At 38.4% G+C, this 15,472-nt stretch overlaps 1 long non-coding RNA gene across 2 annotated transcripts; it reads left to right on the top strand.

The window, feature by feature from the left end:
* Nucleotides 1-1,392: 1,392 nt before the first annotated feature.
* LOC129136710 (uncharacterized) lies at nucleotides 1,393-15,462 on the top strand. 2 transcript variants are annotated; one of them, XR_008538631.1, is made up of 3 exons: nucleotides 1,393-1,490; nucleotides 3,337-3,430; nucleotides 15,257-15,462. It is a non-coding gene; the product is annotated as an uncharacterized LOC129136710 (long non-coding RNA). The 2 variants fall into 2 exon arrangements; XR_008538630.2 differs by lacking the exon at nucleotides 15,257-15,462 and adding an exon at nucleotides 6,462-7,698.
* The last annotated feature ends 10 nt before the right edge of the window (nucleotides 15,463-15,472 follow it).

A 15,472-nucleotide genomic window follows, 5' to 3' on the forward strand; every position in this document is an offset into this window, starting at 1 on the left:
AGACCCTATACCTAACCGAACCACACAGTATCTTCAGGGAACAGCCCACTCCTTTTTGCTCTCTCATGGCTGGCTCCCTGAGAGGTAATAAACTCTCTTCATTGCTGCCTCTGGTGAGCTCTCTTGATTTCTATCCTGGGAAATCACAAGATCCCAGGGCACTGTTAAGAAACTTATCACAGATTCTTTGAATTTCTTCAGTGGTTCTGAAACAAGAGTGTTCCCTTGACCCCTTTGCGGGACTTGTGACATGAGTGACTTGTTTACCATGCTGAATCCCTTATGGAAGGAAGCACATGAGTGGATTGGTGTGGGAACCAGAGCAAATGAATGTGGAACTGGCCTGTGGCTCCTCTCCAGCGGGAGCAAGCTTTGTGTGGGTTCTGCAGCAGTGTCAAAGTGTGTTACAATGGTCTTTTAGCTCTGCGGTCTGGGAGGGGCTGTCTGCGACCCCCAGAGCCCCAGAGGGCCTGTGTTACAATCAGTGCTCCTTTAACATTTGCTGTCTGTGGATGGCTAAGTGTTAACCAGCTCAGTGGAAGGTCAGGGTGACAGCCTTTTACACTTTGCTGTCTTGGTACCTGAGTTCTGATCCAGTGTCCAGGAAGAATCAGGTCACATGAACAAATTGAAGATGGTGAATGTGGAGGACTTTATTGAGTGGTAAAAGTGGGCCTCAGTGGGAAAGGGAGCTGGAAAGGGGACGGAGCGGGAAGATAATCTTCCCCTGGAGCCCAGGAGTCTCCAGCTGAACTCCTCTCTGACCATAGTCCCTGACCTCCAGCTGCTTCTTCTCATCTCAATATCCAGACACTTCTCTCTTCTGTATGTGTGTCCACTGAGTCTGGGGCTTGGGATTCTTATGGGCACAGGATAGGGGGTGGTGTGGGGTGGGCCAAAAGGCAACAATCAGGTGGGAAAACAGGGATAGTTCTCACTTTGGGCTGCAGGTCCAGGCTTGTGGGTGGAGCCCTTGCCAAAGATCCTGCCCTCTTCTACCAGTATTTGCCTGCCTTCTGTCCATTTCAGTTCAAGACAGTTTGTGCAATTTGGAAACAGCTAGATCTAAACAGTGTAAAATCTGGATAGTCAGGCAGAATAAGGCTGGAAAAAATATATAATTATATAGAATAAAGCTGAAAAAATTCGCTGAGTAATACTCTGTGTGTGCACCTACATGCACATGTAACAAAGTGATAATTTCTATTTCCTTAGATGTTTCAAAATGTATCTTGAACATATGACAAATATTTAATGTTTTCTGGGTGACTACATTGAAGCCAACCACTCACTTGGGACAGAAAAGTCATTTTTTGGTGTGTGATTATACTTGCTATCTTATGGTCACAACTTTTAAAACTACATAGAAGCATTAATATTTTTATTTTTCCTTTAGATCCTTCACTGAATTCAACCCAGTCTACTCAACAGTTCACCAAGAGTCTTGCTATCTCCAATTTCAGGATATGCTTTCCATCACCAATACCCAGGTTAATGGACACTCCTCAACCCTTTGTCAGTCCCTGCCCAGCATTGCCTTTGAGACTGAACTCTGGACGGCCTTTCCATGTTCTCTTTTCTGTAAAAAGGAGACTTTTTATTTCTGGCAGCACTTGCCTAGGAGATAGCAAAGTTAAATGTTGTGTTTCATCACAATCAGTCTCAACTAACTAAAACTAATTAAACACTAGGGATTTTGAGTAACCCACCTACCCTCACTAGACCCTTTCTGGATCTAACTGAAGATGTTCATGATCAAGAAGCAAGAGGCTGTTTCAGCTCTCATGTACAGATCTCAGCCTTGTATGAAAGGTAGTTCTCAGTGCTTAATTAGCACCAGCAGCATGGCCCTACACTTCATAGCATTTAAAACCTTCAGTTTTGCCCTTAGGTCCACCTATGCAGTTGTCCCCTGATAAGCTCAGCTCAGCTCCAGGCCACCCCTGGCTCTGTGGCCCATGGTTTTTGTATTATTCTTTGTCATCTCTAATTAGCCTCTTCTGCCTCACCACTACTTAATTATTTATCCTTCTCAGAACTTCTGGCGTGTATTGTACTATATTTTACTTTTAAAATATGTTGCCAGTGTTCTCAGTTTGTCATTTGTATGATATGTTCCATGACAATGTACATCCCTAATACAAAGCCTTAAGCAATCTCATTAAGGACAGATTGCTGATATCTAATTTCTTTTCCCATTCCTAGAGGCAGTGGTCTTCAAAGTGTGGCCTCCAGACAGCAATATCAATATCATCTGGGAATTTGCTAGAAATGTAACTTCTCAAGTCCCAGCTCAAACTCAATGAATCAGAAACTCTGGGTGTGGGGCCCAGCAGTCCTTCAGGTGTTTCTAACCACATATTCAAATTTGACAATCATTTACTCAGGGTCTCACCCCTGGTAGTGTCTTAATAAATGCCTGTTAGGTTGACTCTGATAAGTCTTTCTCTCAAGCCATCTTAAAAAGCATGGAATCCAAAAATTCCAGAAAGAAATGAGGAAAAATGTTACAAAGAATGAAGTAGGGATTTTAGGTTTACAAGCAATTAGAGGGAACCGAGTCTTCACAAAGAAACACAATATCCTGATTTCCTATCTCATGCTTGATTTTCCTACATTGTCTCACCTCAGCTGCGTGATTCCATGTATCTCACTAACCCTTCTGTTTGCCTTCTGTAAGGTTACATGTGGATTCTGAGAAAATTCTTTTTCAACTTTCTATCTCTTGTTCCCATTTCAGTCTATGTCTTCACAGAAAATTATCACTGCAAAGCTGAGCGGTTTCTGGAGAATCTTGGCTCATTCACTGAATTCTTTGGGAAGGGCTGGTTCCCTTTGCGCATCTTCACTAAACTTGGACCTTTTTGATGACTCTCATTTTCTATCACCACCATAGTCTTTAGATGTCCAGTGGAGCAGGGAAACTGATGGTTTCCTGCACAGGTTGCTTGGGGCAAAAATGGAAGTTGGAAGTAAGGAAAAGCATGGAGTTGGAATTGGATGCTGAATGCTGAAGCAAAAGAGTACTCAACGTCTCTATGGTTTTGCTTTGTGCTGGGCCTTCCTAAACCTTGTGAACACCTGATAAATGTTCATTGGATTATGTCAAGCTCTTTGGAGCAGTAGCTTTCAACCCTGATTATGATGTCAGAATCCTTTGGAATAATTTTTTTAAAATCTATGGGCATGGAACCCATCCATCAGTATTTTTAAAAATTTCCCAGGTGGTTTCCATGAGTAGCTAAGGTTGAGAACCGTGGTTTTGGATTTCCCACTTGATGATTTTAAACCATAACATCACTTTGCCTATTTTTCTAAATATTCCTCTTTCTACAGTCAGCTTTCAAAAGTCAGACTACAACTGAATCAAAGAATTACACAAGAAAAGGGAAACTGAGTCATCCTTCAGCAACTCCAGGAACAAATCAAGGTACATATAATGATGGGGTAGTAAATGCTAATACCGTCTATCTCCTTCCCTTGTATCTATCCCTGTTTTTGTTCCCCTCTTTCCACTCTGGCTTCCTATTCTCCCTTTTTGGCAAAATATCCACTATTCTTGAAGAAAGCGAACCAGCAAACCTGCTAATATTAAAGCTTCAGTGACCCAATAGGTAGCTACACTTTGAGGAACATTTGCATTTCCAAAGAAATTATCTGAAGACAAAAATGTCTAATTCAATGGGCTGAAATGCAAATTGTAATATTTCAGGCTAGAAAGATATCTAACCCAAGGAACTTCCTTATCATGCTCTGGGAGACAGTAGGCTGCCTCATGGAAGGCCGTTATAGATGTCCAACTAAACATTGCAAAAAACAGGTATAGAAGCATTGGCTTGGGACTGAGAAATGATATTCATTTGGTGCAAAAGTAATTGCGATTTTTTGCCCTTGAAAATGATGGTTAAAACTGCAATGACTTTTGCATCAACCTATGGATTAGTAATTGATACACAAAGACATGACACATGAGAATACCAAGTGCACTGCTTGGCACATAGTAGACATTCAACAAATGCTTCTCACTGACAACTTTTGCTTTCCTCCTCAATCACCCACTTTTTAGAATCCTTGAAAAAATCTTACAAATTTTTCAAATATTCAGGAAACTTAAATAACATCAGATTTAGAGAAGAATTATTGACTGTAGCCAATTTTTGGACCTATACATTTTTTAAACTATGTGATGGGAATCTCTTCATTTTTTAGAGCAACATGGATGCATATCAATTACAAACCTTGCTAAATCATCCTTTCTATCTCTGAGGCAATAAAATTCATTATCCTGGTTAGTTTGAGGATATACTTAACCCATAAACACCAACAGCAAGTATAGATTCAGACATTTGTATCTATAATTTAGACAGTTTAAAATGCAATATTAAGTAATTCAAAAATTGTTCAAAGCTCAGTACCTTTTCACACATTAATACTTTGATTATCAACTTCCTTTTAAAGAGTGAGTAGAAAAGGGTTAGTAAGTAGAAAAGAGTAAAAGGCCTTTCTTTCACGATTTGCCGAGACATGCATTACTTATTTAAAATAAAAAAAAATGCTGTTTGAAAAACAAGAAGGATGGCAAGAATGAAGCTCCTTCGTGCAAGATACCTCTGACTACCCTCTAAAGACAGATACTATGGCATGGTCATAGAATTACTGCAGGAAAAATTTGTCCACTGAGGCTGCTTCCTCCAGAGGTAAGGTTTAACTTACGGTAACTTGCTATGGATCAACAGCTCAAGATGAAGTGTGTGGCTGGCAATTTAAGTGTAAAATTAGATTTCCAGTATAATCAGTCATCTGATAGCCCATCTAAATGTATTCTGCATTTGCACATTTAATTAATTATGTCTTAATTGAAAACATTTTGCTCATAACGATTGGTTCTAATTTTATTCCAAATTAAATTAGTAGGGGAGAAATTTAGTTTGGGAATTTATTGATTTATATATATATTAAAGAAAAAGTAAAAATAATGGATTTTCTCTTTTCTTCTTAAAAGGAAATATCTTTCTGCTCATTTAGAGGTGCAAAGGAAAACATTTAGAACTTTCCAGATGAATAAATTGCATTTCATCTGAATGAACATCTAACTTTGGAGATGGAGAGAACATTCTTTTGTATTGTTGTAGATATGCCTAGTATAATATTGGTATAATTAATTTTTCAGCTACAATGCAGATTCCTGGGTCAGTGCAAAAGACCTTGTTTATTTAGAAGTGATTATCTGAGAAAGTGGCTCATTAGTCTTAGATTCCTGGAATGCACAGTCTGGTCTAGAGATTAAAATAGCTATTTAAATTCCCTTTATGAAAATTGTGCCTGACAGGGCACTTCCATGTGCAGTGAGGTTTGTATTTGCACATCTAGAGCATCCAGGAAATCAGCGAAGGTGGGTTTTGTGTCTTTAGATATGCTACAGTTGATAAACCCTAAGATTCAGATATTAACTATTGGATAAGCTCTTGCATTTCCCATAACTTTAGCTTTGAAGCCATTCATTACCTTAATACTAAGGAAAGAATGTCAGAAAATCCAAAAAGAGAGAATTCTCAGTTCTGATTTTTGGACATATAATTGGAAAGAAGTCAGATTTGGCTTTTACAATTAGTGCCATATAATGTCACACAAAGTATTTCCTGCAGTGTGCTCAAAGAGGTCAATTTGTGATTTATTTGCAAGTCATAGTTCTGAAATTACTGACTTGTGTGTGTAACAATTTAGCTTTAACTTGGGCACTTAATTTAGCATTAAATATAGCTCCTCTTTAATACTGACCCTTGCCCTGAACAAGATGTCATTTCATAAACCCAATTAAACATGGTGCCTACTGTGGTTTAAATACCAAGACAGATTAAATGTATTGTCCAGTTTCACAGATCAGCAATGCTTCTCTTCCTGTATCACTAGCTCATGATAATAACATAAGGGACCAGTCTGTGCCAGTGGATGGGCCAGAATTAAAAGAGGATAAATATTGATGTCCTGCCTGAAAGAAAACTGGGCACCCAAGGTGTCAGAGAGTTGTCTGATATACTGTGACATGAATGTCCCATATATATAAATTGCAGCCTTTTTAAAATAAGGTAGAATTGTTTGTGGAAGATTAAAAACTCTCTTTCTAAATTGTTGAATTAAAATATTTAGTTAATAAATAAATCACTGCTGTTTTCATCAATATTGGAGTTGTTTCTTCAAGTTTGTGTGTTTTCTCAATTAGAAAAAAAGTCTAATTTGTTTAAATAGTGAGAAGTCAACATTGAACTGTTGTCTACTCAATAGCCACAATCCCTTATTTCTTGTTTACGATGACCATAGATTGTTTATGTTTGTATTGTTGCAACAAGTTCACAGACAATGGATTCCTCTCCCAATCTGAGAGGATGAGCCATGGTTGGTCTAGGCCATGAATATTGTGGTAGATTGTATTGTGTGTTCATAATTCTTTGTTCTCTGGCCAGGTGCAGTGTCTCACGCCTGTAATCCTAGCACTTCGGGAAACTGAGGCGGGCAGATTGCCAGAGCTCAGGAGTTCGAGACCGGCCAGGGCAACAAGGCAAAACCCCTCTCTACTAAAAATACAAAAAATTAGCTGGGTATGCTGGTGCGCACCTGTAATCCCAGCTACTTGGGAGCCTGAGGAGTGAGAATCACTTGAACCCAGAAGGCAAAGAATGCAGTGAGCCAAGATTGTGCCACTGCACTCCAGCCTGGATGACAGAGCGAGACTCTGTCTCAGAAAAAAATAATTAAAAAAGATGATTCTTGTTCCCTCCCCATCCTTACCTTTTTTTAATGAGGAAAGAGAATATTTCCCTGTATCACTGACTTTGGGCTTGGCTATGTGACTGCTCTACCCAATAGAATTTGGGTAGGTTAATAGTAATAGAAGTAACTAAGCAGAACTTTAAAGAAGCTTCTCCTCTTCAACTCTTGCTTATAAAGCATTATAAAAATCAATATATATAAAGCATTATAAAAATCAAATGCCCTAAGTAGTCTGTGTCCTTCAACATGCGTCCAGGAATGAGAGACACCTGGAGCACACCTGACTCTCATCTGTAGTCTAAGGTAGAACTGCTGCAACCAATTCGCAAAATTCATGAGCAAGGAGTAAATGCTTGCTGTTATTGGTCAGTAACTTCTTGTCATGTTTCTTAAGCATTATTGGAGCAAAAGCAAACTAATACAAACGTTAATGTAATTCCTTTGCTTGTCATTGATTTAGAGATGAATATTTGTCCTGTTTCCAGGTAATACAATGTATTTAGGAAGAATGCCAAAGGAGGGAGCTTATTAGTAGGATTTTGACCTCTAATGAAAATGATGGCCAAATATATGAAATTTTTTCTTTCTTTGGTTTTTATTGTTTAAAGACATAATTATTTAAGTTGTGTTAGTTGTGTGTGATCTTATAACTGTGAGGAATTACATAGAATGAAAATGGAATGTGCTGTGGTGGCAGAACAGAAAGAAGTTGGGTGATTGACATTGTTGAGCTGCTGCAGGAAATCTGTTAGTCTCCATTTCCAGAGGTCTTGCTATGTAGAAAAATTGGATGACTTTATTGCTTAAGTCACTATAAGGATGTTTTCTGTTACCTGCAACCCAATGCACCCAACTAATAAAGTACGTTTCTAGAAATACACTTGCCTGCACTCATTTTTAAGACACACAGACCACATACACACGGAGAGATATTTTTAAAGGTCTTGTACTACATAAATTGTACTATTTTTTAATTTAAAAATATGGGCCAGGTGCAGTGGCTCACACCTGTAATCCCAGCACTTTGGGAGGCCAAGGCAGGTGGATCACAAGGTCAGGAGATCAAAACCACCCTGGCCAACATGGTGAAACCCCATCTCTACTAAAATACAAAAAACTAGCCGGGCATGGTGGTGTGTGCCTGTAGTCCCAGCTACTTGGGAGGCTGAGGCAGGGGAATTGCTTGAACCCTGGAGGCAGAGGTTGAAGTCACCTGAGATCGCGCCGCTGCACTCCAGCCTGGTGACAGAGCGAGACTCTGTCTCAAAAAATAAAAAATAAAAAAAAGATAATGTGATTTTTTTATATTATAGCACATGTACAAGACTGAAATCTGTCTTATTTTTAAAAATAACTGCCTAGTACTTTATGCATGAACATCCTTTGCCTTCAAATTGAATTTGAGGATCAACCTCAGCTATTTTCATAAAATAAATTTAAAAATATATAAAAAGATGAAAAATATGAGGGAAATATTAAGTGAAATGGAATTTGAATTCATAAGTTGTGATATCCATCTAAATGAGTCACCAAGAGATACAAGATGAAAAATGAAAACAAATACTCACAGAAATAATAGAAGAAAACTTTAAAAGGTAGAGAATAAAGAAACACATGCTGTAATGTCACTACCCACTCAGTGTTAAGTTAAATGGATTTGTTGAGAAGACTCCAAAAGCAGGTATAAATGTCGAGTATGTGTGTGCACATGTGTGTGTGTATGTGTGCAACCCTATATAAAATATTTTAAAATCACTTTTATTGAAATATTGCATATGCACATCTAAGAACAAATTTTAAGCTTGATGAATTTTTACACTGTTGACACAGCCATTTAACTATCAGCTAAGAGAGGAAATAAAACATAACCAGCAACTCTCACCTCGTTTTATATTCACTATCAATCCTTACTCTTTTTTAAATTTGAGACAGTCTCATTCTGTTGCTCAGGCTGGAGTGCAGTGGCATGATCTCAGCTCACTGCAACCTCTACACCCTGGGTTCAAGCAATTCTTATGCCTCAGCCTCCCAAGTAGCTAGGATTACAGGCACTCACCACCATGCCCAGCTAATTTTTGTAATTTTAGTAGAGACAGGGTTTTGCCATGTTGGCCAGGCTGGCCTTGAACTCCTGGCCTCAAGCAGTTTGCCCACCTCAGCCTCCTGAAGTGCTGGGATTACAGGTATGAGTTACTGTGCCTGGCCCATTACTCTTTTTTAACACCCCAAAGGCAACTGATATCCTAATTTCTCACACAAGAGATTGGTTTTGCCTGGGTGTTGAACTTTATATAAAGGGACTATCAGTACATTATTTGCCATATTGATCTATGTTATTTTATGTAACAATAATGCATATTTATTCATTGTTCCATAGTGTTCCATGTAGAAATAGATCACAATTTATTTGCTATTTCTTCTCTTAATAGATATATTTGGGTTGGCTTCTGTTATTGTTATTATGAATACGATGCTTTAAATATTCTTTTTTTTTAGTAAAAATATGTGCAGATTTATAGCTGAACAGAAAAAGCTTTGTCTTTTAACCTGGATATCTGGATTTTTTACTCTTGGTGAAGATAACTGCAATGACGTTTATCATGTATGATTTAAAGTCAGGAAATGCCTCTTGGTAACCTACAGGGTCAGTTTTTCACTGATGGGTTACAACTGGCCTAATTGGTTTGACAAACCTAGCTTGATTACATGGACAAGGAGACATAAAAGGCTTGTTGAGAATTTCTCCTCGAAGCCCTCCTGAAAGCATGATTCCTAGCACAGAATCTTGGTGGTTGACACTGGAGACAGAATGCACACTCTGTGTCTGTGAATACTTGGAGCCCTGGGTAGCTTTCAACCTGGGATGTCTTTCAGACTCCCAGTCCATGCCCGCACTCTCTTTCACTTGCTGCACCATATCCTTTGCCTTTAAATAAAAGCCCCATGTAAATATGATCTATGGAATGTGGTGGTTCCTTTCAAACATCCAAACAGGAAGCTTTTCAGTATGTATACATTTCTATTGAGAATACACCTAAGAATGAATTTGCTCTTTGCCAGTTCATAAAAGTATATATATTTATATATTGAGCTTTAGACAAAATTTACAAGTAAAATACAGAAGGAAATTTCTTGAACCATTAGAGAATAAGTTACTGACCTGATTCCCAGTTACCACCAAATATGTTGGGGTTTATTCCTTACAAACAGGTTTCTCCTACGTGTTCACAACACAACTATCAGCATTGGTTGTATTCCCACTAACACCCTGTTACTGTCTAATCCTCAGACCCCATTCAAGACCCTGGCACTCTACTTTAAGCTACACCTGGGTATAGTTACCTTCTTCACTCTACTCTGACTCCAACACCTCATGCTTGGCCACCGTCATTCTTGGATGCCATCCCTGGGCTCTGATCTACTCCCTAGATTATCATCCATTTCACATAGACACTCTTCTCATCCTTCCTGGGTTAAACCCACATGGGTGCTCACCCCATTCTGCTCAGTCAGGCTCTGACACTCCAACCTTGCTACATCACTGCGGTGATGCCCTTTTCATCTTGCTTGGGTTCTGCCACCACTTCTGTGTGGACTCCTTCTCCTGTTCTTTGGCTTTGATACCTGGCACCTTGGAGCCCTCCTATACAGATGCCCCTTTCAGTCTATTTACACCAGAAAATCCCACAGTGACCTGACTCTTCTACATGCAAATCCTTTTTATCCCATTCTGTGCCACTGCCTTACATGGGTGTTCTCTTCCCACTAGCCTGAGGGATTTAGACACCAGGTGATGGATAATACTTCTGTCTGGATGCTCCCTCACCTTGTTTTGATTCTGGCACCCCACGTGGGTCACCTACATGCATTGAAGCCCTTACTCAGTTGTGGCTTCAATCCAAATGAGGCAGCCTTCCTCTGTGGATGGAGGAATTAACCATTTTTCCCTATTCTAAAAATTAATCATTTCCCCAAAGAGTGTGGGTTTCTTTCGTGGAGAAATAGTGTCTGGATACAAAGGTCTAGAGGCTAGGTGTTCTACTAGGGTGTCATTGCTTCTAGATTCTTTCACTTTACAAAGCTAAGAAATACATATGCATATACCAAGCAAAGCATACCATAAGGGTAAAATGATGACTTTTTTGAGGTTGGAGGTCACTATCTCTCCATCCTGTCTTCCTTAGAGTATTTCCTTGAAATCTTAATAGGTCCAAATAACAGGTTTACGCTTTTGATTTTGCAATGGAAGAATGGGGACTTTCTGACCCTTGGAATTGTAAACAAATGCCTCCAAAACTTACTTGGGAGTTTTTCACAAGAGGACTATCTTAGGATGTAGCCCTTTGTCTCTTGAGGAGATGAGAAGTTATTCTTACTTCTGCTTTGCTAAATAAATTATGTGAAAGTCTGCCTATTCATTTTAGTCACTTTTGTAGTACCTACATGCATAGAAATCTGACCATGTTCATGTAGTAATAAACTGTGTTCTCTTTTCTATGTTGGTTCAGAGAGGTCTTTGTTAGTGTTATTTTATTTCCAACAAACACACGGCCTATATTTCTGTATTGTTACTTTCTAGAGATGGATGACTTTGGATGGTCAAATATTGATAGAAAGGCACTAGTGAAACGTAATTCAGAAAAAACACATTTACAGATCTGGTGACAAGAAATGAAGAAATTTTTCATGTTGAGCTCCAATTATCTCCGAAAGGTAGAAGGGAAGTCATTAGTTGAGAGTATACATGGCATTGGAGTTGGAAGTTTTGAGAAAAGTGGAGGCTTATAAAATTAAAATAGTTGTTTCCAATAAGATGAAATAGAACTGATTAAAGAACAAAGGAGACATGATTGCCGAGGAGTCTCTCAGATGAGTTCACGTTGATCATTGTAGTCTATTGTTTCACAATAACTCATTCCAAAGCAAGCTGCATATTGGATTCACCTGGGATCTTTTAAGATATACCGATTCCTGGGTCCCACCTGCAGAGATTATGTTGTAATCGCTCAGGAGTCTGACATCAGCATCCAGATTTCAAAAGTTCCCCAAGTGATTCAAAGCATCCTGAAGATCAAGAACCATTGACCCAGATATAATGTTCATCACCTTTATTGTTTTCCACAAAAACCTACCCATGTAAAGCATTTGTGAGGATAGAAAAGTTTACTGAAAATTAGAAATTGAGAGTTGAATTGGCAAACAAATTTAGTCAAATTAAATTCTGAGTTTTAATGCTTTCCTATGGCCACCCCAAGAGTGTGGAACTCTCCTTGGGCCTTCACCCCATTGTCTCCAAACTCAAATCATTTCACTAACTCTTCTCCACCTTCCCAGTCTCTGCTTTCTGAATGCCACTTCCTAGTCTACCTGACTCTGGGAACTATCAGTTGGAGCAAAAGTAATTGCACTTTTTGCCATTAAAATTGATGTCAAAAACCACAAATTACTTTTGCACCAGCCTAATAAAACTTCTCACTCCATAACTCAGAGTGATTCGGCTCTCACTAACAACCTGGTGTTCTCCATTTTCCTTTAGCGTGGACTATAGCTATTCATCACTTTTGAGAATTTTTAAGAGGCAACATTCTTGCATGTAATCTGGTTTATAGAACCAGGATAAAAGGTCATTGTTGACTCCAAAGTTTCCCAGGCCCAGGATCTCCTCAGAAATATGTGGCAGAGACAGACCTGCAGGATAAAGACAAGATATGCAGTCTTTTCTCATTCACTCCATTGATAGCTAGTAACAGCCGACCATATCTCAGTTCAATGAAGGAAAAAAGATAGACAAATAGATACAGTAGAATGTAGTCCATATAATGGCTTAGTATACATAGGAAGTACACAAGTACAGTAACATCTGGACAAACTAGAGGATGGGAGAAGAAGGGAATTGAGAGAGCATTGCAAGAAGTGAAGAACCCAGGGTTTGAGCTAGCCTCCTGAATCCACATGTATAGAGTTGTAGAATTGGAGTACTACAAAGGATGTCAGAAATCGTCTAATCTAGTGACCCTTTGTTACAGACTAGAAAATAGAAATCTCATAGCCTAGGAGTTGAACCGAATTGCAGAAAGTCCCATAGCAAGTCAGGGGCAGCGCCAGGATTAAATTGGAATTGGGGTTCATTGATGACTGGCCCAGCGATACTCTCTCAACAGGTAACGAATTTCTAAGGTTCTATGAGCACAGCTACAGGAGGAATTAGGCCAGCAATAGGGTCGCTGGTGGCAGTAGAGGCCTAAACCTGCATGGCTTACACTTCTGTCTGCAAAGTGACTGACTCATTCCAGTCCTATCTGTGCGCTCTGCAGTACCTCTGCTCAGAAGCTGCCAATGGGGGAAATGCTAGATAGATAATTTGGCTTGAGCATAGAGTGTGAGGGAAGGACACATACTGAAAATAGGAAGGAGAATGAGAAACCTGAATCAAGAACCAGCCTAACAAATATTAGGCCTTTGAATTATAAAGCAGGCATATGGTATGGCTTTAGAAAATTACAAGATCATAAAGATGAGCAAATAAGACTAGAAAATTATGACTTTGGGACCTTGTGTCTGAAGTAAATGGAGAGGCACTTTGGGGAGTGGCAGGCAATGAAAACACATATACCACCTGAGGAGATGACTCACAGAAATTCAAAACAGCCTCTTTTTTTTAAGTCCAAGTCAAATATAGTCAAGTGAGGGAGGGTACATCATTCATTCTCAACTCACTGTGTTTAGTTTCTTAAAAGATGGCCGAATTGTAAAAAAAGTTTTTGAATGGGGCAGTTCTAGTGTCAGTTGTTCTCTCTTTTCCTTTTTTACTTACCCACTACTATAAACTACCGTAGATACATTCTTTACATTCAGTTAGTTAGTTTTACGTTTCCCAATTTCCACATTTGTAATTATAGCCTAGGAAGCTTCTTTGCTTGGAGAAAGATGTTCTTATATTAAAACATAAAACTCTTCCCAAGCATCCACTAGTTCATCCAGTAAGCAATTTCATCATTACACACCAGAGGTCAGTATTGGATTATTAATTTACATGAGTGATTAATTTTTACTTTCCCAGTAATAAAGATGAGAAACAAAATACCAAAGATTATTACTATATTAGAGCTTTGGTGTTAGTTCCTTAAGCAAGTATCATCTGTGCAGGCATGCACAGATCATGAATGGCTTAACAAAAATACAAAACAAAAAGAAAAAAGCCATCACAATGAAGGTGGCCTTTGTTCTTTAGGAAGACATTCATAACTCATTCCACGCATAGTAATTATGCAACTTTTACACAAAAGTTACTTTATATTGAGAAATGTTCACAACTAGCAGTATTAACAGACATGCTGGCAGTGAATTAAAAAGATAACAATAGTTTTTAGAGCCTCATTCAAATCCGCATATCTACAATAGTGTATCAATTTGGGATGGCCAAAGTTATAGATAATTTGGATAAATAAAATAGGGGCTCAGCAGTAAAATAATGACTGTATCTCCAAAAGCTTTAAGATTAAATGAAAAGAAGAAAAGACTAAAGGCAGATCAAGCTATCATGCTGACTACAGACATAGTAAAGGCTTTCCACAGAAAGAGAAAATAGATTAGTCTTGTTTTACTCTGGTCAACAAAGGGTAGAATTATAGAAATGGAGATTGCAGCTGCATATAGATAGATTTGTTAAGACTCATAGCTATTCCAACATCTTTGCTTAGGGGGCCATAGGGAGTGCCAACATCGAGTATCAGAACAAACTAGATGAATGCCAAAATCTCTTACATTCTAAGGTTATATGAGAAAGTGATTTTGATGCCAAAGAGTAAATATTCCACAAATTCCAAACCTCCTTCCAGGCATATATATTCGGGTGGCACCTGCTTTAAGAAGTCTCCCTTAATCTGAGAACACAGTTTGCTTGTGCTTCTAATACTTTGACCATATATTGTCTTTTGTCATCTTTTGACCATATTGTACATTTATGTATTATTTAGCTTTGTGTTGTTATGTCTTATCTAAAACCAAGATTCTTCTTTTAGGAATACATGTTATTTTATCCTCTATGACACCTAGCACAATACAATGAAGTTAGTAGATACTCAGATAATATCTGTAGTCTGAACCTATTTCCTTATCTAAAAAGTAAGGAATAAAAACACCCATTTTACCTGCCTCACTGAGCTGTTTTGAAGATCAGATGAAATAATGTGCCTGAAAGCACTTTGAAAAGTATAAAATGTTATACAAATGTAAGGCATTCTAATTTCAGAGGGAGGTTTTTCTCAGTTATAACCTCCATGTCAGCTTGAATAAAAGAACATTTTTTAAAACTTAATCTGAAAAGAAACTTGTCCCTTCTGGGCACAAATTATAAAACTCCCCAAAAAATGTTTGTATATATTTTTGTTTGTTTGTTCCTAAATAGTATAATGAACTATGGTCTTTCAGGGAAAATGTTGCTCTGATACTAGTCACAATGTAGAAAATTGCCCTTATGTACTTTCAGGAAAGAATTGCAAACAAATGAGCTATTTTCTCTTCTCGAGTAAAGGGACTTCCCAAGCATGGGTGGCAGCTGTTCAAGTCCATCTGGTCAAGAATTCACTAAGATCATAATGTGAAAGTTGCTCAAGTGCAGATTTGCATGACAGCCTGCAAATGTTCCTTTGGAGACGAAATGGTTTCTCAGGTCAATAATCTGCATATTTAAAAGTCTCTAGGA

The sequence above is a fragment of the Pan troglodytes genome, chromosome 14 (genome assembly GCF_028858775.2).
Source record: "Pan troglodytes isolate AG18354 chromosome 14, NHGRI_mPanTro3-v2.0_pri, whole genome shotgun sequence".
In the NCBI taxonomy this organism is placed as follows: Eukaryota; Metazoa; Chordata; class Mammalia; order Primates; family Hominidae; genus Pan; species Pan troglodytes.